Source organism: Pseudonaja textilis, chromosome 1 (genome assembly GCF_049901715.1).
Source record: "Pseudonaja textilis isolate UNSWEBS1 chromosome 1, rPseTex1.2, whole genome shotgun sequence".
Classification (NCBI taxonomy): Eukaryota; Metazoa; Chordata; class Lepidosauria; order Squamata; family Elapidae; genus Pseudonaja; species Pseudonaja textilis.
The window spans coordinates 307,458,820-307,484,167 of NC_141990.1; the positions used below are offsets into that span (position 1 = coordinate 307,458,820).

The 25,348-nt window shown below is 39.3% G+C and overlaps 1 long non-coding RNA gene across 2 annotated transcripts; it reads right to left on the reverse strand.

Annotated features, from left to right (window-relative positions):
• Positions 1-2,430: 2,430 nt before the first annotated feature.
• On the reverse strand, positions 2,431-23,276 carry LOC148128291 (uncharacterized). 2 transcript variants are annotated; one of them, XR_015741218.1, is made up of 4 exons: positions 18,126-23,276; positions 6,564-6,620; positions 2,839-3,013; positions 2,431-2,674 (listed from the first exon to the last, which is right to left on the reverse strand). It is a non-coding gene; the product is annotated as an uncharacterized LOC148128291 (long non-coding RNA). The 2 variants fall into 2 exon arrangements; XR_015741217.1 differs by having other exon boundaries at positions 6,560-6,620.
• Positions 23,277-25,348: the final 2,072 nt, after the last annotated feature.

Sequence of the window (25,348 nt, forward strand, 5' to 3'; positions counted from 1 at the left end):
CTGAGGGGCTGTCACAGAGAGGACAGGGTCAATCTATTCTCCGAAGGACCTGAGGGCAGGACAAGAAGCAATGGATGGAAGATTATTAAAGCAAAATCCAATCTAGAAATAAGGAGAAACTTCCTGTCAGTGAGAACAACTAAACAGGGGAATGGCTTACCTCCAGAAGTTGTGGATGCTCCATCACTGGAGGTTTTAAAGAAGACATGGTTGAAGGTCTCATGCTTGACCAAAGAGTTGGACTAGAAGTCCTTCAAGGTCCCTTTCAACTCTGTTATTTTGTATTCTATACTCTGTCTCAGCTCCAAAGTTTGAAGAAAGATTGGACCTCACCATGGTCACCAGAGATCAATGAACACTTTCCTTGGCTAGCATGACCACAGGAATTGTTGATTTCCACATGTGCATTGGCACACTGCTGTGTGACATATTTACTCAAAAACAAGTCCCTCTGGCTTATTTCTAAGTATGAACATACTTATAAGCTATCTCTGTTCTTCTAATTTTTATGAATTACTTAGAGCTTCTCACAAGAACACAATAGTGTCATAAGATAACCTAAACAGCAAAATACAGGAATATTAGATAAAAGCCATCTCCTGTGAACAAATGTCCAGGAATAGTTGTTATTAGCCTTGTGGCAAGAGATGAAGCCACCTGGGCTTTGAATTATTCCATAATTTGGACAAAACTGTGGAAAAGTCTCTTCTTGAAGTCAGCCTTACTTGCAGGGGTGGGATTCAAATTTTTTAACAACTGGTTCTGTGGGTGTGGCTTAGGTGGTGGACATGGCTTAGTGGTCATGTTATTGGCTGGGTGTGGCCAAATCAATATCACTCACATCGAGGCACGCATCTCCTCGTCTGGCCTCTCATGACTGTGGGATGTTGCAACAGTTGTAAGTGTGAAAAATGATAATAAGTCACTTTTTTCAGTGCCATTGTAACTTTGAATGGTCACTCCACACAAGCAAAGTACAAGCAAAGAAGCGGGAAAAAAATCCAGAGATGTTCCCGAGACAGCAAGTCTAGTCCTGCCAAGAATGTAATAAGGGTTAACGGAAATGCAGTTTCTGTAAGCAACACCAGAATGTTTCCTTCCTGCCTTCCTTACAGGATTAGGCCAGTAATTTCTTCCAACAACCAGTTCTCTGAACTGCTTAGAATGTTAACAACCGGTTCTAGCAGATAGGTGTGAAGCTGTAGAATCCCACCCCTGCTTACTTGTACTCTGACCACAACCTAAAGATGCAATTTGGTACAGGAGAGGAGAGGGCCTCTTAAGCCATAGATAATTTTTACTTCCAGTCGACTCCTGGAAAAATAATTGTAATTTTCTTGGCAATGTTATTGAAAATGGTTCTCTGTTTCTTCCTATGGCTGAGAAAGAGTGACTGGTGGAAGGTTACCCAGCTGGCATTGGGCCTAAGGTGGGACTATAACTCACAGTCTCCCAATAGCAACCAGAAGATGCTGAAAGTTGTGCTTAGCACAACTGGAAAGATCGTAGAACAATAGAGAAGATTATTCTACATTTGGTGTGGGTAATGTGTGTTTGTTGTACTTGAGCCATTTGAACACTTCCCAAATATTCCTGTTCTACAAGTCTTCCTGTATTGAGCAGAATTCTGATTTATTGGTATCCTCAGTTATATGTAAACTTCTTGGCACATTTAGCCAAATGCACTGACAAACCTTTTCAGACTTCCCCCTCAATGGAAGAACCTTAGGCAACCACAGATGGTGATTGTGGACATGTTGGGGGGAAGGAGCAGAGTTTATTGGGCTGATCCTCACCCATGGATTCAGTTTAATAATATAAATTCTTATTATTGTTGTGGATTGTAGTCAGCACAATGTTTATACTGGATTTGGCATTTTTATCCAACTATCCAGTCCTTCTCAAGGCCCTGAGATAGGCAGATTTGATTTGATTTATTTATATCCTACTTTTATTATTTATATACATAACTTAAGGTAGCAAACCCACACAATATTTCATCCTTCTTCTAGTTTTCCACAGCAACAATCCTGTGAGGTGGGTTTGGTTGAGAGAGAGAGTGACTGGGCCAAACGTACCCAGCCAGTTTTCATGCCTAAGGCAGGACTAGAACTCACACTCTCCTGGTTTCAAGCCTGGCACCTTAACCACTAGGCCAATGATTTCTTATTGTATTGGAGAATCTCTTTAAATGGAGCATGTCATTGGTCTCTGTGAGTCTTCTGATACCTACCTAGCACTCTTTTCTGGGCTGTGTAGAAATGAAAAGCCTCGTGGAATGTCTTTGTTGCTGCTGAAGTGGCTATTTTTAGGATTATTTATGGCTGACTATTCAGTTTGGTGGATTTTGCATTTTTAATTCTAAACTACTCAAAGAAATGAATCAGAAAAGTGGGGTACATATGAAACAGACAAAAGCTTGCTTTGTGAGATTTATTGTTAATAAGAAGTATGGCAGGAGGATGAGCTGACTTTTGATGAAACACACTTATATTGGACCCATGTAGTGTTGTGGCTAAGAGGTTTGACAAATTCAGATCTATTTTTAATCACAAATGCTCACTGGATGCTTTTGGACCAGGTCTTCTCTCTCTTCTTGGTCCAACCCACTTGGTCCAGCAAGGATGGTGTTGGATAAAATGAGAGGGAATCTCCATTTGGTTTCCTTGAACTCCTGGGGGAAAGATGGAATATAATAATTAAGAAATAATAGAAACATAAAATCTCCTCGCTGTAGCCTTACACCCCAAATATTAAGAGTGAGCTCTGTCCACTAAAAGGCAGCCTGCTCCTGACTTTGTACTTTTGTGCATCTGGGCCGTTCTGCAGGAACTTTACCTGTTGTGTCCTTGTGGTACTACTGTATCTTCTGCCACCGGACAGATGCTATTGGGATGCAGATGCTATTGGGATGCATATCAGAAGAGTTGCAGTCCAGAACACCTGGGAGTGGGAAGGGGTGTGTGTGATAATGCTGAAACTTCATCATTCCTAATGACCCCATTGTAGATCTCTAATTAAAAAGAATGTAAAACTGTTAATTCAGCAAAGATGTTGTATTCAGCAAAGTGATTGTATTCAAAAAATCACACCAAGCAGTCAGCGTCACAAAGAAGTGAATGTGGTTGCTTGAGTACATCCCAATTTGATTTCCTTTTCTTCTGGTTATTCTAATATTGTATTTGTGTTGATTGGTTAGAGGCTTGGGCAGCCACAAAAACTTTATCCAAGGTTAGCACGATGTTGCACAAATGATCTGCTAAACCTTTATCTGATCTAGTTATGCCAGTTGTGTGAAGCAACGAACAGCATACAACACACACAGACACACACAGAGAGAGTTTATGTATTAAGAACTGCATATAATTCCTCTAAAAAAGAAGTGCCTTATGAACAATGAGATTTTAAAGAACAGGAAAGGATCTTACATAGCCTCAACACCTTTTGCTACAAATATGGGATAACCTTGGCAGAATTGTGCTGGCAACAAAGAGTGGTGGGAATTAACCCCCCTTAAATACTTACAAATCAGCTTAAATTTCAGCTCTCTGTCCTAAAAGAGACTAGTTAGACCTTGCAATGGTTATACACCCACCTCTTTTATTCCCAATCACCCCCTGTCCAGCAGGCTGGCCTGCCAATGGTTTGATTCTTTTATTAAGGGTCTTTGCCTGGACAAAGCTCTACAAAATAGATTTTGTATTCTCTCTCCCCCTCCCATACATTTCCCATTCTTTTCCTGCCTAAATATAGAAAAGCAAACTTGATTATTGCAACAATAGTAGTAGTTACCACCACCACCATCATCATCACCACCCAATGTTATATGTAAGGTTTAGAATTAAAAATAGAAAAGAACTGAATTTTTTGTTAAATCCAATCCTTAATCTCCCTTGGAAGGAGTAGGAACTGGACTGATGAAGGAGAAAACTGGATGAGTTTCCACAGACTTTTACAAAAGGTCTTTATTGGGGGAATGGCTTGGGCAAACGCTCCTAATATGAGTCACCCGCCTTCAAATCATTAATTGCCCCTTTTTTCTTTACTAAGGACAATGTAAATACCCTTCCATAATGTTGCTGACTATTGTGATGGTAGAGCCAGTTAGTCTCTACTTAAAGGTGGGTGTTTTGTGTGTATGTGTGTGCATGTGAGAGTGTGGGTGTATGCTTTTTTTTTTTTTAATCCAAGCTGACAATGTAAAAAAGTGAAAAGCTGTCTAGACTTAAGCTGTTTACCAACTGGGCCAAAGTACCTGAGTGGCAAAGTTGAAGAAAGAGATACGCCAGGGCAGAAACCCAGCAAAATAATAGAGAGCAGCCATTTCCAGTCCAGAATTATTAGCTCTTCTCACTTGTGTTTCTTTTAGGGAAAAATAGCCCAGGGTATGTAAAAAAATAATTCAAGATGGCATGTGACACACATAAAAAAATCAACCATAGCTTTGACCACACCATCTTGCAGACCTCCTGGGTCAAGGTAATATTGGTGCCTGCACTCTACTCAGATTTTTTTAAAATAGCAGTATTAATGTGACTATTATGTTAGCCATTACAATACACAACTGTATACTGTAAAGCAAATCTGGAATTACACAAGTTCCTCACTTCTGCATTTTTTATTATTTTATTTTCGGTGTTTATATCTAGCCCCAGTTCTTCTCTGAGCAAGTAACAAAAAGATGAAGCATGCAATAGAAAAAGCAAAGAATGAAATAAAATACATAACAAGGCATTAAAAACAACAAAGACAACAGAAAAACAAAGCCCCAGTCCAATGAAAACACACTAATTAAACGCAAGTAGATTTAGAGCCAACCATGCTTTGGGGAGGGGGACATTCAAAGGAGGACAGTCCATCATTGAGAAGCCCTCCCAAGAAACCTTTGAGGAGGAAGAGGAAACCTCAGCAGGTCCTCTTTAGATCTTCTTCCCCGAAGGGCAGACTCCATGTCATCAGGGCACTATCTGAGTGGTTCTATGCTCTATGGAGCTTTAAAAGTCAACATCCACATGGAGGGAGGAATCCAATGGGACTACCTTACATATTTAGTATTTATTTTAGTATTTATTTGATTTGTCAATCACTTACAAGATACAGGTATAAGAATAAACATAGTTTTGAATACATGAGATACATACTTATAAGAAAAAATAAAAAGAAACAATAGGACAGGGACGGTAGGCACGATTGGTGCACTTATGCATACCCCCTACAGGCCTAGGGTGATAGTTGGTCCCAATGTTCTCCAACACTGCTCATCAAATTTGTAGACATTGCAAAGCTTGGGGATGAGTATTGGTCCCTGTGCCTCAACTTAGTAGTCTGCAAATTTGAAAAATAGGCCAAAAATGGGGTTCTGCACTTTAGAAAAACAGGTGCAGAGTTATAGTAGAGGAAACAGCTGACTCAGCAATTGCATGTATGAGAAGAATCTAGGCACACCAGAAGACTAGAGATTATACCGGAGACCGCAGAGTATCCCAAACACAGTTAAAACAGACATATATTATCAGAATTGTGGAACCTGATAGTATTACTCTAGGCTGCATTGGTTAGCCTTTACCTGGAATACTATCTCCAGTTGTGGTTGCCAAAGTGCAAAGAGGTAGAAAAATCCCAAGGAGACAAAAACGATAGAGAGCATGGAGACTAAACCCAAAGGAAACTGGGCATGTTTTATTGAAAGGAGAGAACGGGAGGACAATGTTCTGAAGGGATGTCACAGGAACGGGAGGACAAGATCTGAAGGGATGTCACAGGAAAGAGGATATTAATTTATTTTATTTCCATAGAGTGGGAAGCTTTATAGAGGGTAAGTCAAATTTCAAATAAAGAGAAACTTTCTAATTATGAGAACTATGAAATAGTGGGAAAGCCTGCCTTCTGGAATTATTGATGTTTTATCTCTGGAGGTTTTCAAGCAAAGACTCGATGGCTGTTTTTCTACGATGGATGAGGATTCTTGCCTGGGCAGGATGTTGGACAACCTTCCAGATGCAATCCAATGATTCAATGTGCTGATTATTATCCATGTAATCTAATAGTCCCCTCTTTGAATTAAATCCTCAAATACATTGGTTGTGAACTGGATTAGATCATAGCTTTAAATAGAGAACTACATTCTGCAATAAAGAGCCCAGCAGCTATCTTAAGATGCTGACCTGCCATATGTGTGTATGGACTAGCTTTGTGTTGGATTAGCTCTTATTTTATTGTGAGGAGGAAGAAAAGTATATTAACTCACTCTTATGATACTGCAGAGTTCTTTTGCTTTGGAAGTAAATAAAAAAAGCAAAAAAGGATTCCCCAGGTTGAAATGAATGACTAACAATACAATCCTATACATGTTTCAGCAATATAATCCTATACTGAGTTCAGTAGGTTTTAATCTGCAAATTGGATTACAATTTAATGTTTAACCTCCTTTGGGGGCATCTGCTGAAGACTTCTCTCTTCCCTTGGCCTTCTCTTGAAGAACACTGTGTGTTTTGTGTACATCTACTACATATATACTGAGTCTGTGTCTGTCTGTTTGTCTGTCTGTCCACCTACTTACCTACCATCTCTTTAGTTACTTTCACAATGCCAAACTCAACAGCAATGGGAGGTGTGAGAACCTGTAAATTTGAAACAAAATACAGTTCATGTGCTATGGTTTTAGACTATACACATGCCATAAATATGCACCAAGATTGGGAAATACTATAAATAAAAACTGATAACAATAGCAAAATCCTGAATTCTCCCTACATAACAAGAAACAGACTGGACAGTTATTATGAAATGACCTGCAGGGGCTTTAACAGAATTTATTTAACAAAGATAAATGAAAGATGGACAAGATATACTTGTATCTAATGCTTTGGAAAAGGCCTCTGGCATCCATAATTGCAGTAATATGAGATTGGATTGCTTTTAAAGAACTTTTTAGAATATCTTGGGCTTTTTAAATGATTTCTTTAATATTGTAAGTAACGGATATTATTATGGCAAAACCAGGGTTAGTATAAGTTCTCCCCATATTGAAAACCTCTTCAAAGGTTAGGAGAGCTGAGAGCATAAAATCTCTCTTGTCCACTCATCATCAATTTGTTTTGTTTCTCCTCTCACCTTTTAAATATTGGAGTCCTGGCTACAAAAGGGTGGCACTGATCATGTTACCTAGTTGAGTAATGAAACATCTACAAACAAACAACCAAGCTCAGAGAGGCCAAGAATACCACAGTTCAACCCTGAGCTACACATATTTCCTTGTATTGATATCTTATCTATCATATCATCTTTCAGACAAAAACATTGGATTGCATTTGAACCATTACAAAATTCAATATTAAAAGACAATGTAGAAAAAAAATGCCTGATGGGCTGTGGGAATTGTAGAGAGGAAAGTACAAGCAGAACTGTTTTTACTGGCTTTGCTTTAAAGACTACACTTTTTGGAAGACGGAAGGATCAACAGGTGGACCAGACAGAGAATGAATGAGAAGAAAGTGTAATCAGATCTGCATTTTTTGCCTTGCAAATGTTGTCTGCTCTTTTTCATCTTTGTTTCCATACCTGGAGGTTGATCCATAGTTTGATGGACTGTATTCTGAGTAACTTTCTGTAGTCTTTATACTCTGTCAAAAGTCTCTCAATGGTTTTTTAAAAGTGAGAAATTACAATCGATTAAGAATAAGGCTTCCCCTTTTTTATGCTCTAAATTACTGTCATTAGTACCCCTGTGGACAACTATTCAATTAAGGGGACTAAGTTCTTATTTATAAAATACAGAAATCCTTGACAATGTCTTTGGTGATATAAACAATGTCTTGAGATTGCCTTTACACCAAGACAAATTCCTTGTGTGTCCAATCACACTTGGCCAATAAAGTATTCTACTCTATTATTAGGCAATTAAATATTTACACAATTTCATAACTTACTGAAGATCAGCGATTTTAATTGGTAAAGCTGTCAATTTCAAGACATGTTTGCTTTGTTTGTACTTTTTTTTTTCTGCCCATCTGTTACAGTAATAGAACAATGAAATATTATCTTATTAAAGTCATTCAATTACTATTATAGTAAGAGAGCAAAGCAAATGTTGCCTTGTTAAAATGCCAGATTTTTAAATGGGATGTTTTTACTTGCAGTAAAAGTTATATCAGTTTAAGATTTGGTGATATAAACTTATTTTTTAACTCAACAGTTACCTTTCAAGAATATGTGGTACTTGGCAAAATAGTAGTATCTGTGAGAAGGATCTTAAAGCCCTAGTGGACAATCCCTTAAATATGAGCCAGCAGTGTGCTGCAGCTGCCAAAAAAGCCAACACAGACCTAGGCAAAATTAACAGGGGGATAGAATCAAGATCAAGAATCATGTGAAGTTTTATTATTACACTTTATAATGCCTTGGTAAGGCCACACTTAGAATACTGCATTCAGTTTTGATCACATGATTTAAAAAAAAGACTCTTGCAAGATTGCAGAGAAGCGCAACAAAGATGATTAGGGAACTGGAAGCTAATCATATGAAGAATGATTTCAAGAATTGGGTATGTTTAGTTTAATTAAAAGAAGGATTAAGAATGACATGATAAGAGTGTTCCAATATTTGAGGGGCTGCCACAAAAAAGAGAGGGTCAACCTATTTTGCAAGACAGAACATGAAGCAATGGATGGAAACTAATCAAGGAGAGAACCAATCTATAAATAAGGAGAAATTTGTAGACAAAACAATTAATCAGTGGAACAGCTTGCCTTCAGAAGTTGTGGGTAATCAGTCACTGGAGGTTTTTAAGAAGAAATCGAACAACCATTTGTCCAAAATGGTGTAGGATCCCCTGCTTAAATAGCGGCCTGGACTAGAAAACTCCAAGGCGGCTCCCAAATCTGTTTTTCTATTATTCATGTGTGTGGTGTGTATGTTTAACTACTTTGCTTTAGTTGTTAAGGCTCCAGGCTACAAACCAGGAGACTGTGATTTCTAGTATCACCTTTGGCATGAAAGCTGGCTGGATGACTTTGAGCTATTCACTCTCTTTCAGCCCAACCTAGCTCACATATTTGTGATTGTGGAGAAAATAGAAGGGAGAAATATTAAGCATGTTCACTGCCTTGGGTTATTTATAAAAATATTTAAAACAAAATAAAAATATAGACCTTCATATTTCCATAGTAACTACAAGTCTTCAATTAATATCTCTAATAGTAGAATTTAATTCAAAGAAATATAAGATAAAGTAAAATGGCTGCCGCAAAGAGGACAGGGTCAATTTATTTTCCAAAGCACCTGAGGGCAGAACAACAAGCAATGGATGGAAACTAATCAAGGAGAGAAGCAACCTGGAATTATGGAGAAACTTCCTAACAATGAGGACAATTAACCAGTGGAACAGCTTGTCTTCAGAGGTTGTGGGTGCTTCATCACTGGAAGCTTTTAAGAAGAGACTGGACAGTCACTTGTCTGAAATAGTATGGGGTCTCCTTGAACAGGGGGCTGGACAAGGTCCCTTCCAGCTCTATTCTGATTCTGACTGAGCTTACTGCCCAACTTTGAGTTTTACCATGATTATCCTGTCTTACCTGTGTAATGATTCCACTACACTGAGGGACTGGTTAGCTATTACTTCCATGAGATCAACCACATTGGTTCTTCATGGGAATTATTTTGGGGCAGACACATTTAATTCATATCATTAATTCATCCATTGATTATCAGAGAGCCACGATAGTAATATATACATAACTTCAAGAGCAACTCAATTATGCTTATGATTCATTAGGCAAAGTCTTAGCAGGACAATATATATCACATTATTATATAGACCCTCTTCATTATTTTTAATTAAAATACAACCAGAAGTTTCTGCATTGAAACAATTGAGTGTATTCTCCCCCAACTCATCCCAGATACAGAATAGATACAGATTAACAGAGTTAGAAGAGACCTTGTACGTCATTAGTCCAACCCGACCGAAGCAGACCCTACACCATTTTTGACAGATGGCAGTCCAGCCTCTTCTTGAAAGCTTGCAGTGATGAAAATCCCACAACTTCTGAAGGCAAGCTGTTCCATTGGTTGATTGTTCTCACTGTCAGAAAATTTCCCCTTATTTCCAGGTTGAATCTCTCCTTGTTCAGTTTCCATCCATTATTCCTTGTCTGGCCTTCAGGTGCTTTGGAAAATAGGTTGATCCCTTCCTCTCTGTGGCAGCCCCTCAAATATTAGAATACTGCTATCATGTCTCCCCTGGTCCTTCTCTTCACTAGACTAGCCCTGCCCAGTTCCTGCAACCATTCACTGTATGTTTTAACCTCCAGTCCCTAATAATCTTGTTTGCTCTTCTCTGCACTCTTTCTAGAGTCTCAACATCCTTTTTATAGTGTGGTAACCAGAACTGGATGCAGTATTCTAGGTGTGGTCTTATTAAGGCTTTATAGAGTGGCATTAGTTCCTCACTTGATCTTGATTGTATCCCTATGTAATGCAATTTAAGATTGCATTAGCTTTTTTGGCTGCCACTGCACACTATCTTTTGCATGCTTATTGCAAACAAATTACTGCTGAATACATTATATATAAGGTATGGAGAGCCAGGATGATCTAGTAGTTAAAGCATCAGGCTAGAATCCAAGAGATTGTGAATTCTGGTCTGCCTTAAGGCATGAAAACTGGCTGGGTAAACTTGGGCCAATCACTCTCTTCAGCCCAACCCAGCTCACTAAGTTAGTTTTTTGGGGGGAGATAGGAGGAAGAAGGAGTATTATGTATGTGTGCTAGCCTTGAGTTATTTATAAAAAAATAATAAAGGTGAGATACAAATAAATAAATGCATACATACACACAGGGTAAAAGAAATTGCACACCTATGTGGCAAAAGAAGCATATGCATAAGAGGAGGAAGAGAGAAAGGTATAGGAGACAAGGAGGAAGGCAAAATCATGGTAATTACCATTACAATGCAACTGAGTACAGCAATCTTCCCCATAAAACCCTTTCTATTAAGGATGCTCTGTTCAACACAGCCTCCTGGGTCACCTCCAGAGCTGATAACCTTTCCAGCAGACAAATGCATGTCAAATTGTCTCATCTAATTAAAAAGCACAGGGAGGTGTGTGGAGAGAGAGAAAGAGAGAGAGTGGGGAGAGAATACCAGCACACTTCGGGAGTCTGGTGGGCTTTCCTCCCCTCCAGCGGCTGTAGTTCCTATGTTTGCTCTGGGAGAAACTGAGTCACTTAACATTTCAATAGGTTAATCAATCAGCAATTAAAGGGAGAAAATTGGTTAACTGGGCATCAATTAACATGACACTCCATTAAGCACACATTTCTAATTGCCACAGCTGTGAGGAGGAAAAAAAATTAGCACAAGGGGTGCAAATACCTCCAAATGGATGGTTGGGGAGAGTGTGGCCAGAAGAAACAAAGGGTGTCATTCTTTCTTGAACAGGACTTAGTCTCAAAAGCAGATAGTATATTTAGCTACAGGAAAAGTGGAAGACTTTGAGGCTTTTTCTCAGGAGGGAGGAAGAGACATTTTTGAAAGAGCAGCCTTTTAGGAATTTTAAAGACCTATGGAGTTTGGTGGGGCTTCCTTCTAGCTCCAGCTACAAGAACTGCTGCCCTTTGAACAAGGGGCATGATTGGAGATTCATGAATGATACATGGTGCCAGGTGGGGACAAAGAAACATTTGGGATCTCCCTCATTGCTGGAAAACACAAGGGTCATCCAGCCAAATTGAGTAGCTAGAGATTCTGGACAGCCAAAAGGAACAAACTGTTCACCCAAGGGCTAATTCATTTACAAAACAGTCCTGCAACTCCATATCTTTGCAAAAGAGAGCAAGAAATAGAATCAGAGGGTTGGAAGGGGCTTTGAGATCTTCTAATCCAACCCTCTGCCTAAAGGGTATTATTCCATCCTGGACAAAGGATTGTCTAATATTTTATTGAAGACTCCACTAATGCATCCATAAGAACAACCACAACTCTGGGAGGTAAGCTGTTTCATTGATTGATTGTTCTCACTGCAAGGAAATTCCTCCTTAGTTTCAGGTTGGATGTCCCTCTGACTAGGTTCCAGTCATTGCTTCTTATCCTGATCTCAGGTGTTTTGGATAACAAATCGACCCACATTTCCTTGTGATTGCCCTTCAAGTGTAAATAAATTCATAAAAACTCTCCTGTCAAATAAGAACCCTGAAATAAGTGTCATAAGAAAGTAGGGCAGGTTTGCTGATCTTATGTAGGATGGCACCCATTCTCTGGAAAACACCCTGGAATTTGGCATCAACTTTTAGGTCTTTCAGGTAAACTGCTCTTCTGCCCAGTTTACCTAAACTGGGGTAAAGTACATCCATGTTCATGGGAATTCTTCTTTTTAACTGATATTTTAAAAAATTTAAATGCTCAATATCATGTTTTTATTTTAAGAGTGTATTATGTAAATGCTATCCACAGGATGCATTACAAAATTCAACTGAACAATGGTTAGGAATATATTCAGAATGCGAAGCTAGTTTTTGTCTTAACAATGCAGCAGCCCGTGTTAATTCTTAAGTGCCTGAAACCCAAGAAAGTGAAAGATATTATTTTTAGATTGATTGAAAATTGAGGTGTATTCTGAAAGAAAGAGCATCTAGAATAAAGCTTTATTTAGATCAGGGATAGCATCATTTGTGGGGCTAATTTGAGAAATTGCTATAAACCCTCACATAAAATAAAGGGATTGTTTGCACAGTCACAAAATGACTACTAGGATGAATAAGGCCAATCACTTTCAGTCTTCAGGCTGATGACACTCAAATTGTTTTCTGAGCAGGTTGTCTCAAAGTTTTAAATAAAGGATCTGGCTGAAGCTCTTCATTTTTATTTCTGAGAATGCCTACTACGTTCACCTCCCCATTCATTGTGTTTAAAATGTTTAAATATAAAATAAAAAGTCATGGAAGGGAGAAACCACGGTGAGCTCCAAGATACCTATTGATGTATCTCCCTAATTGACTTTGATCAAATAATCCCTCTTTTTGACTCAGTTAGTGTACCTTAGATACAATTGAAAAGACCCTCATCGAAATACTTCTTGTACTTCAGTCAGCTGCAGTAGCAGGTTCTGCCATCTATGGGAATGAACTCAGATCCAAATTCAGAATACTGCTCCCTAACATTCCCAGTACAGTACTAGATTGGAGGAGGGTGGTAATAGCAATATTAGGTATAATGTCTGCACATTTCCATATCACCACTAGTTGGCCAAAAAGAGCTAGGGCCTCTGCACCTCTTTACTGCCATCTCATGGTCGTCTACATATTTACAGTCCAGGTATGGTATGCTTAAATATTTCTTTGCACAAATAAATAAAACATGTCATGCTCATTTTACAATGGCCAGGATACTTATATCTAATACATTTTAAAACACATTTGTAGTATGCTTTATAGTTTTAAGGCACAATGATCTGGATTATATGACCCCAAAATCCAGGCTTGGGTATTCCCAAGAAGCATTATCCTCTTTATCACTCTCCCTGTCAAGTGTTTCTTTCTGGCCTTAATTACCAACCTTTCAGCCAATTGTATAGAAAGGAAGAGAGCTGTATTATCTCACAGAATATCAGCTGCACTCACAGTTGAGCCACACATACAGCATATAAACAGTTATTTCGTAGAAGATAATAATTTTGCTTGTTAAACCTCTTATCTTTCTTTGTAGAGTGAGAATGTAACAAAAGCTTTTTTTAAAAAAGTCACCTGTTCTAATACATTGTAAGGTGTGTGGGTGTGGGGGAATCCTAACTTTCTTCTGATTGCCTTTGAGCACAAAGCATCATTGGGTGGCCCAAGTTCTACTAGTCAAATTGTTTTTAAGACTGCCCTATTATGAGGAAGTTGAATTCCTATTTTGTCTAGTAAAATGCCCAGTATCTCACAAACCGTTTATTATATTACTAACCTCTTCCTTATTATGGTAAGTGGAAAGTAACAATAGGAGTGACTTGAATTACTCAGTTGATCAGTGCTAGAATGTTGTGTTCTTTGGCTCCTAGAACTCTATCAGTGAGATTTGTGGAAGTCTGACTAGACAGAGCTGCAGACCAAATATTAGTTGGATTATATATTATAATCTTTGTACAACATGGCTAACTGGTTGAATACAGCTGGATTCGAAAAGAAACCTGTAATTGTTTGCATGCTGGCTAGGGAATTCTAGGAGTTGAAATTCACACATCTTAAAGTTGCCAAAGTTTCAAAACACTGCTTTATGGTACATTCACAACATGTTTACTTTGCCATTGACCCTGTTAAATGAGTTGGGTGAACCATCCCCTGGATTCTTCCCAGTTATCCTCATCTCTACTTTTCATCCTTTGCTAAGCCTTCTTATCTAACGTCCCTTGTCACTCATAGCCAAATTCCAGGGGCAATGGTTGAATAGTGTAGAATGCCTCCAGGATGGTGCCAAGCAAACCTATTTCACAAAAGGTTTCTAGAAATTGAGAGATAGATAGATCAAATTATCAGTAGTCTCTGTTTGCAGAAAGCTAAGTTCCACTGTATTCATTTACCTGTCCTGACCAGTCCAAATCAGAGGTGGTATTCAGCAGATTCTGAGCAGTTCTGGAGAACTGGTAGCAGAAATTTTGAGTAGTTCGGAGAACCAGCAAACACCATCTCTGACTGGCTCCGCCCCCATCTATTCTCTGCCTCCCGAGTCCCAGATGATCGGCTGGGTCTTTTTTTGTTGCCCTGCACAGGAGAACAGAGCTGGAAAGCAGGTTAGTGGGGTGGGAAGGGAATGGGGATTTTGCAGTAATCTTCCCCTGCCACGCCCACCAAGCCACACCCACAGAACCGGTAGTAGAAAAATTTGAATCCCACCACTGGTCCAAATGCTTTATTTTTCTGACCAGTCATAGGAATTGCCCCTCCTTATTGCCTATTTACTGCTGAAATATAATTCTGGGCTGTGCAATCCTTTAAGACAGGTAAAAGTATTAACATATGAGGATCAATTTAGTAATGTTTTATGGAAGTTGACTTTTAACATTTGCTGTAGGGAATGACTGAAAAGAGAAGAAAGTGTTTAATCCCTCCCCTTTTTTGCCCTTTATAATTTTTGTGGGGGGTGGGCAAGAGACAGAATGAGAGAGAAATCTTTTATATAGCTAGATGGCACCACCTTGTCAAATTTGGCTTATCTCTAATAGTAATCTGACCACTATTTGGATTGGAAATCCCAGAATTGTAAATTAGACTGGGAATCCTAAATATTCAGGAAGAAGGCAGGGGTAAACAATTTCTTTATTGTTCTCAAGGAAACAACTTGGATGTGTCCATGAAGTCAATCTTGGCTAAAGGAAGTCAAGCTAAGGTCAAGCTTTATTTATTTATTTTTTAATTTACTGGCTTTTCAATAATCATTTTCCGGATTTCTATCCTTGACCAGCTGAGAATACTACAAAAAAACTTGGGAAAGTGGGGGCATTTATAAGGAAGAATATGCAAGTGTTGTAGGGAGATTAAGCATTTACTTCTCCTCTGTACATATTTTTTAAAAAAAATCTCTTTGGGGAATGTGAGGCTTTTCACATAACATGCAATCCCCCTTTTGTGTGATAAAATGCACCTCTTTTGGAAACTGTCTTAGAGGTATTCTAATTGCAGCCATATCACAATACCATTTGTTGATTACTTAGTACATCCCTGCTCCCATATGCTGTAATAATTCCTAATTGTTTCGGAGCTGAGAAAATGTTCCCTTTAAGAAGGTTAAACAAAGAGCGTATTGACATTAGCAAAGATTGGTTAAATAAATCATTATTAAATAAAATGAGCTTTATTTAAACACTAAATGAATCATTTAAAGGCAAATTAGAGGTCATAACACCAACTAAACAAATAATGTGAAACAATAATTAGATATCCATTTCAGTTTGGAGTCAGACACTTAGGCTCATCAGGCTGCAAGGAAGAAAAAAAATGGTAAGTTTCTCCTCAGGTTTACTGATTTCCTCAATAGCCTTCCTTAAATGCTCTTTTTTCTTTTTACTGTACTTCAAGTGTTAAAAAGAAGAAAGAAATTTCATTTGTAAGTCCACATTATATTTGTGGTAGGATGATAAAACATCTTGAAAGTGTTGCTTTCATATAAATAGGGGAGAAGATGCGCGCTTTCAGGCTGATCTCCTATGGAGAGGAATCGATTGTCCTAAGCTACTGGTTACACTTATCAGCCTTATCAAACTGGCAAATGCAGGCACAATCCAGACAACGTCTAATAGTCTTTCCCCTCCCCACCCCCCATTTCCCCTCCCCACCCCACCCATTTCCCTTTTCAAACCGCAGCCATGTCTTCTGTCCACTTGATCATCCCAGTACAGCCACTACACAACCCTTTTTCCGGGAGGTTATTGTAAAGTGTTGGATAGCATAAAATAAAGCAACCCTTCTTCAGAATATTCCTAGAACATTTAGATAGATGATAGATAGATAGATAGATAGATAGATAGATAGATAGATAGATAGATAGATAGAGACAGAGAGAGGGGGGAGGAGAGAGGGGGAGAGGGAAGAGAGAGAGGGGGGAGGGAGAGAGGGGGAGAGAGGGGGAGGGAGGGAGAGAGAGAAGATCTGGTTTTATTTGGTTTTGTTTTCTTCCCTCTCTTTCAGGCTACTGAGAGTGAGTACTGCATTGGAGATGGCTGTAAGCAGTATCAAGAGCTGGCTTATCATCCCATTTCAAAGAAGCAATCCTTACAGAGAACCAGGGAATGCAAGAGGAAGAACACCTCTTGACTGCTGAGTTTTCATTAGGGCCTTCTTGAGATGATGAAGACTGTAGAATTATGACAGCTGCAAACTCACTAGGCTACAAGATTCAAACGTCAGCTTCCCTTTGCACTAGTGCCAGGGGTTTTCGTTTAAAAACAAAACCAAACAAAACTTCCGAATATTTCTCCCCCTCTCCCCCTTCTCACAGCTGACTGGAACGTAAGTGTTAAGGAGTTAGGCTAATGAGATCAGGCATTAGGGAAGAACAATGAGGACCGATGTAATGCTCCTACTTTTCTTGATGGCAACATCAATACTGGTAGGGGCAGATCAGTACCCTAGGAGTATTTTTGTCCTTTAGTAAGACAAAAGGGGATGCGTTGTTGGAGGGAAGATGGAGGTAGAGGGAAGAGAACAATTTTCAATCCAACAAAAGCGCAGGAAGGGAATGGAGCAGAATTCTGAATATCCAAATATTAAATCAACAATTGCTTTTACATTCCACAGTAATAATTATGGGGGGGTTATGCATTAATTTGACTACTGAGAAGAGCTGTCTCTTATTTTGTAAGAAGCCTGCTATCTCACAAGATATGTTTCACACCTCAGGAGGCTGGCTTCATTCCACATATGACGTGTTCCAGATCTCAACCGATGTACAACAATGGCAACTATAAAACAATGACAGCATAACAACATTAAGCACCAGTGTTGTCTATATGGCCTTCAATGCTGTAGTCTCCCTGGGCAAGGTCCTTCTTAACAGAGTTATGGCCACTCCTTTATATAACCAGGCTTATGTCTTTATGATGAACTATTTAATAAAAAGAATCAAAGGTTGTTTTTTTAAAATTTAATGTTTCATGAGAATATCCCCAAAAGGGAAAATTCATTTCATCGGAACCTGATGCTTCTTGTTTTCCCCAGAGAAGAAAAGGATGGACTAGGACTCTCCTTTTGTTATTTGTGCACATGCATCTATCCTTAACTCTGAATTTACAATGCATGCACACTGAATATTCATAAAAGCATTTTCTGTTTAAACTTCAATGAATTCACACACACACACACACACACACACACACACAATTAGTCTCTCCCCATATGGGTGGTTGAAATCCTCAGCTGTGATAAATTAGACTATTTATTAATCTAAATATACATGTAGCTCAGAAAGTTTACTATCACTTGGAAAGTCTATTCAATCTTTTCTGTGCCTTTCCAGAAAGGCCTCCACCTTCCATCTGTTAAGATCATCTTGGAAATAAGCATTTTCTAGAAAGAAAGAAGGAAGGAAGGAAGAGCCTTCTCTAGTCATTCAAGATACTTGGGCTGATCATAAGCAATGCAAAAGTTTGGTTTACCTTGATGCTCCTAGACTGCGGGTATCATTATTTTGGATTTATCTCCTTCCCACACTGCCAGAAATTAGTCCATTCCATTCTTCAAAGGAGGCCAGTAAGATCCAGTATTTGTTGAGATGAGCACTTTTTAAAACACTCCTACCGAGCATATTAAAAATGCAGATTTCCCTAAATAGGGTTTCCTCTTTAAGGCTAATCTATTGATATTAAAATATACCAATCTTAGTGTCAGCTCAGTTTAGGATTTTAGAAAGAAGAAATGTATCTTCGTCCCCATTCACTGCCAAATGACTTAGCTAACTCTATGTGTGTGTTTCAAATAATGGTGCCAATGGAGCTATTTTGCATCCAAATTAAAGTAGGTATTAATTTGAATGCAAAACAGCTCTGTTTGTGCATGGAGCCTGGATGACGGGTTTGCTCAAGGAGGGGTTTTATTCACAAGCAAGGGTGGGGAATACCATACATTCCTTTGCTCCACATTTTTGCGACCCAGGATTCAGAATCAAGGAACCAAGGTGGTGGGTTCTTCTTCATCCTCCTCTTCCTCTTCCTCCTCCTCCTCCTTCCTTTAAAGTGAAGATTAAAGTAGCAGAATTATAAAGTATAATTACCTTTTACGGAAACTTGAGAAACAGGGGAGGAAAAAAAAAATCCAGTGGGGAAACTTTTTGCAGAACAGGATGTGTTGTCGTTATCACGAAAAGATAAAAGTTCCATACTGTTTTTATCTGTTTATTTGGAAGGAATCCAGCCTTCACATCATGCTGGAAACAAAAAAAGAAAAAGAAAAGGGAAAAAAAAGAGGGGGGGGGAATAACGCAGGAGTAATTATTAAAACTGTGTGATTTGTTATCTCCACGACTGTCTTTCCAAATGGTAATACGATATCAGCAGCTGCAGACGGTTGTCGGTTTCCTCTATTAGTAAACAAATGCTTTGGAGACCTGTGTGGGGCTCTTTAAGCCCACTACTCCCCGAAGTGCTGTCAGGCTTAACTTCTAATCCATGGTATTTCAGAGCACTGGAAATTCATCTTTATAAAACCTGAACAAAAAAGGGAAGAAAGCCTGGAGGGCATGAGCTCCCTCTGGTGAGACAAATGACATGTTCATTTATTAATGAAACAATAACCCTGGAAGGAGGATCAAAGCACATTCCATCCTCACTTTACAATCCCCAATTTTCTCAGGCCATACCATTTAATTGAGCCATGACAATGGAATACTTAATTGTTGCACGAAAGTTTGAAGAAGCGACTTCTTCAGAATCCATGTTCGCTTCTGGATTATTGCAGTCAAACATAAGCCCAGCTTGTGGCAAATGCCGTTTGATTTGTGCCACTTATGGTGCTTTGTGAGCTGTTCTGCTCCTTTTTTCTAAAGGCCTCTTGCTGCTTTTCTTCCTACAAACTGAAATGTACAGTTATTTACACCTTTTCAAAGGCCTTCCTTTTGCGCTGTACCCAGGTAACTCCATTTTTTGTTTATTACTTCTGATCTCTTGATATCCCAAACACTCAAGATGTGTCAAGTCCTTCTCCTTTCTGTGGTTCCTGGATGTCTCCCGGTTTATGAGGAACTGCCACAGATTTGCCAGGGGCAGTGTGTCTCACCTTTTAAATTGCTTTGTAACCTATCCAACTAAGCGTGTGCATAACACTTAAAAATATTCAAAACACATCACTCGTGTGCAGGATTGTAATCCTCACAATAATGTGTAAGGTAAATTAGAAGGATTATCTCTGTATTCCAGAGGGAGGCTAAGAAGAGAAGAAGATAACTCAAAGAGTACTCACCAACTTTTGATAGTGCCAATATTTGAAGCGAGGTCTTGCTTACCCTCTCTAGCTATATTTGCTCCTACTATTGGTCCCTGTCATTTTGAGAAATAAGGACAGCAATTTTCACACTGTGTTTGTGTTTTGCTAACCAGTAGTAACTTCATGCAGAGGTGTCAAAAGTGCCCAAATAGCATTACAACTCTCCATCCACCATTTTGACATCCTAGAAGACACCTTGGTTGCCAACTCAAGAATAGGAGAAGATAACTGACTCAGCAGTGGGGAAAGACTTCTGGAGTGGATAGATCTCAAACCCCCTGAGCTACAATTCTCATTGAAGGTTGTAATCTTAGTTGACACCTTCATATGAATTTAAAATTCTTGTTTATGATTCAGTGCTATGCTGCAGGTGCTAACTTCCTGGTATGTTCACTTGTTGAACAGTCCAGCAGATAGGATCTTAAGAGGTTTTCATAACATTTGTAGAGTCAAGTGAATTTCTCATAAAGCTATAGAGCACTGCACACTAGAACAACTAGACACAAGGACAGTTTTTTCCTGAATGCCATCACTCTGCTAAACAAATAATTCCCTCAACTATTTACAAAGTCTGCACTACTATTACTATTAATCTTCTCATCACTCCTTATTACCCATCCCCTCCCACTTGTGACTGTATAACTGTAACTTTGTTGCTTGTATCCTTATGATTTATACTGACTGTTTCTTAGTATGATTTGATTGCTGATTGTACCCTATGACTATCATTCAGTGCTGTACCTGATGATTCTTGACTCTTGACGAATATTTCTTTTCTTTTATGTACACTGAGAGCATTTGGACCAAGACAAATTCCTTGTGTGCTCAATCACATTTGGCCAATAAAGAATTCTATATTCTATTCTATTCTAAAGAAAAATGTTGTCTGCACAGAATGAAATATTTGGGACTCATTTCCTTAATATTGTGTTAGGTAGGACTTTCTAAATGGATAATCCACTAGAAGAAATGGCTATGAGAAAGATGCCATTTTGTTCCATGCCCATAAACCATAGATATACTACTGCTGCTATTACTACTACTACTAATAGCAACAACAACAACAACAACAACAACAACAACAAAACAAGAAGACCTGGCAATGGCTAAGAGCTGGAAAGTTGAAGCAAGAGACTGAGAGGCAAATTCTGGCTGCACAAGACCAAGTCTTAAGGACAAATGCATACAAAGCCAGAATTGAGAAGACAGCAAGAGACAGTAAGTGCCACCTATGCAAAGAAGGTGAAGAAATAGTGGATAGTCTGGTAAGCTGCTGCAAGATCGCAAAGACTGACTATAAGCAGCAACATGATAATATAGCAACAATAGTGCATTGGCAGATCTGTAAGAAATATTGCTTGCCTGCAAGTAAGAACTGGGGGATGATAAAATAGAGAAAACCATAGAAAATGAAGAAGTTAAATTGCTCTGGGGTTTTAGAATTCAAACAGATAGGCACCTGCCACATAACACCACAGACTTAACAATTGTCAATAAGAAAGACAAAAAAGTCTGGATAGTAGATGTAGAAGTACCTGCAGACAGCAGAAGAGAAGAGAAAGAACTGGAGAAGATAACATAATTCAGAGACCCAAAAATAGAAATAGAATGACTTTGGCAAAGGCAAACAAGGGTACACCACTTGAACACCATTGGCATTGATAAATTTGCCATCAGTCAATTGCAAAAGGCAGTTTTACTGGGAACAGTTCCATTCTGTGACAATACCTGTAACACCATCAATCCACATCTGCCGATCCCAAGTTCTTGATAAGGACTCAACAGGCAGACAAAAATGCCAAGCCTAGTCTGAACATCTGGCTGACTGTGTGATGATCAATAACAATAATAACAACAACAATACATTATCAATAATAAGTAATAATGATATTTCTTGCTAAAATAGGACATGGTCACATAGGTAACTTGAATAATATGCCAAAAGATCTGTATGTTTGAGTTTACACAAGAAACTGGAGCACAGTAAACTGGGATTGGTTCAGTATAGTGTGGAAAGCTAGCTTTTTCTGACAATGTGTTATTATTAAAGCCTGCATGTTAGATGAACTCAGGAACTGTGTTTTGTTAATCTGGATTTATGATGTAGCATGTTGTGAAGACACAAATGGGTCTTGACTTCAGAGTCATTTCCTTTCCATGTGTTGTATACTTAGTAGTTTGTCTATTTTTTCTTGTATAGCTCCAGGTCCCAATTTGTGTAGTGTTTCCTTCGTGTAATGGATCATGCATTCTGCCCGTCCGTTTGTAGCCGGATGTCCCGGCGCTGTTAGCTCATGCCTTATCCCTTGTTCTGCCAGGAACCCCTCGAATGCTATTGCCGTGAATTGTGGTCCATTGTCGGATACAACTAAATCCGGCAATCCATGTGTTGCAAAAAGTTTCCTTAGTTGTCTAATAACAGCTTCTGTTGTGGTTGAGTGCATGATGCTTACCTCTAGCCAATTTGAGTAAGCATCTATGACTATTAAGAATGTGTGTCCTTTAGTTGGTCCTGCAAAATCAATGTGTATTCTAGACCATGGTCCCCTTGGTTTTTCCCATTCATGTATAGGTGCAGAGGGGGTGTAGGTCTAGATTACTGGCATCGTTTGCACATTGTTACCCAGTCTCCTATGTCTTTATCCATCCCTGGCCACCATACATAACTCCTAACCAGGGATTTCATTCTGACAATACCCGGGTGACCGTCATGTAATAATTCAAGTATTTGTTTCCTTAATATGTTCGGTATGACCATCCTATCCCCCCATAGTATACATCCCTTTAAGATCAATAGTTCCATTTGCCTATTTTGAAACAGTTTAACAGTCTCATCGCTTACAGTCTCCGGCCACCCTTTACCTACCCAATTTAAAATTCACACCAGATTTCTGTCTCTCACGGTTTCCATAGCAATGTCTGTTGCTGTTATGGGTAGGTTTGCCAATGTCTCGATTGAAGGGTTGGTGTGGTTGGTGCAGGATCGTCGTCTAAGTCAGGTAGGGGGCAATGGCTCAGAGCATCAGCATGTGTCATGTGCTTTCCTGATCGGTAGATCAAGTTGTAGTTATAGGCAGCTAGGAATTCGGACCACCTCGTCATTCATGGTGACAGTATGTTAGGTGTAGCTTTGTTTCCTGCGAGGATTCCTAGGAGCGGTTTATGATCTGTGACAAGTGAAAAAGTTTTGCTATAGATATACTCATGGAAGTGTTTTATTCCTGTTATTGTGGCCAATGCTTCTTTGTCTAGTTGGCTGTAATTCCACTCCGGTTTAGATAGAGTTTTTGAGTAGAATGCGATAGGTGCTTCTCTTCCATCAGGTAATACGTGGCTGAGTATAGCACCAATGCCGAATGGTAGTGCATTGCATGCTAGTGTTATTGGAAGGGTCTCGCTGTATTGTATTAGCACACAGTCTGATGTAAGTAAGTTTTTTATTTCCTGGAATGCTATTTCTTCTCGTCGCCCCCAGGTCCAGGTAGCTTTCTTGTCAAGCAACCTGTGCAGTGGTTCTGCTATCGTTGCTTTCTGTGGTAAGAATACATTGTAAAAGTTATTAAGTCCCAAGAATGATTGCAAGTCTGTTTTATTATTGGATCAGGGAGCTTCCTTTATTCCTCTGGTTTTGTTTTCAGTGGGGTGGATCCCTTCTTTGTCTATAAGGTATCCCAGGAATTCGACTTTGTCGGTGGCTAATTGGCACTTCTCTTTTTTCACTTTAAGTCCCGCCTCTTTAAACTTTTTAAAGACCTCCCTTAGGCGGTCTTTCAGTTGTCCTTTGTCCTTGGCTGATACTAATACATCGTCAAAGTATGGTACCACCCCCTTTATTCCTTGCAATAGGCGTTCCATTAAATTCTGGAATACCCCTGGGGCTACGCTAACTCTGAATTGCAGTCTGTTGCATTTGAATGCCCCCTGTGTGTCACAATTGTTTGTGCTTCCGCTGTTTCTGGGTCAGCTGGTAACTGTTGATAGGCTTGAGCAAGGTCCAATTTCACGAAGATTTTACTTCCCCCTATAGAATATAATTAGGTGCTGTACCACTGGAACTGGGTATGCGCTTTGCTGTAGCGCGTGGTAAAGGGTTGCTTTGTAGTTCCTGCAGATACGTACTGACCCATCTGGTTTAATAGGGGTAACAATTGGGGTTTCCCACCTTGCATGGTCTGTTGGTTCTAAAACCTCCTGTGCGATAAGTTTATCTAATTGTTCATCAATTTTTGGTTTTAACGTGAAAGGAACTCACTTCGCCTTTAGTCTTATAGGGGCTATATTTGGATTTAAATTAAATGAGATAGGGACCCCCGGTACTTGCCCAGTTCTCTGTTGAAGACGTCCTGGAATTCTTTCACCAGGTCCTCTTCCCAGTCTGTCTCGGTAATGTTGTTTATTCCGGTTACTTCGATTCCTAATGGTGCAAACCATTCGAGTCCCAATAGGCGGGGTCGATCCCGGGCGACTATTGTGAGTGGGAGGACTTTAGTGTATTTTTTGAATTTAATTTTGAAATGTCCAGTACCTACTACAGGAATTCTGTTTCCCTGGTAGTCCTTTAGTGTGAACTTTTGTATTTCGAGTTCTCCCTTGTTTATATTAGTCCTTTTAGGGTATTCCATGATACCACTGATAAATATGAGCCTGAGTCCACTTCCATCTTGCATGGCTGGCCTTCTATGGTGACTTGTACATGTACCTTTTTTGCATTGGTTGTATTTGAGTGACCAATGGTTACTGTTTGGTGTGTTTCCTCTTTTTTGTTTACTTCTTTTCCTCGCTTGTTTCTGTTCTCTTGACTCCAACGGCTCCCTGTTTGCTTTTCCCTCTCCCTGGGGGTGGGGGTGGGGTGTTCCATCTTTGTCTAGGCCCATAGTTATTTCTTGTTTGGCATGCCCTAATTCTATATCCCCGCCATTCACAATATCTGCAAATAGCATCAAAGAAACAGCATTTGGAACGTCCATACCTGGCACAACGAAATTCTGACCTTTTTTCATTTTGCTCCCATCTACCCTTTTCTGACCGGAGTTGATTTACCTCTTCTTCTTCCTCTTCGTCTTCTGATGGGGATTTGATGTCCTCGTGGTATGTTGTGGTGGTGGTTTTTTGAGCTTCCTCTGGTGTCTTATTGTGCATTTGATTGGTGGCTTTTTGAGTTTCCTTTGGTATTCATTTGTTGCATGGTGGCCGCCAATTTTTGTGTGGCTTCAGCTGTGGTGGTTTCTTCTATTGCCTCCTTCAGTGTTATCTTAGGTCTTGTTAGTAGTCGACCCTGTAGTGTAAGGTCCTTTAATCCCAGGACCACTCGGTCCCTCATGGCTTCATCCATGTTTAAAAATTCGCATGCTCTGCCAATGTCTCTTAGTGCTGCAACAAAATCTCCAATACTCTCATCTTC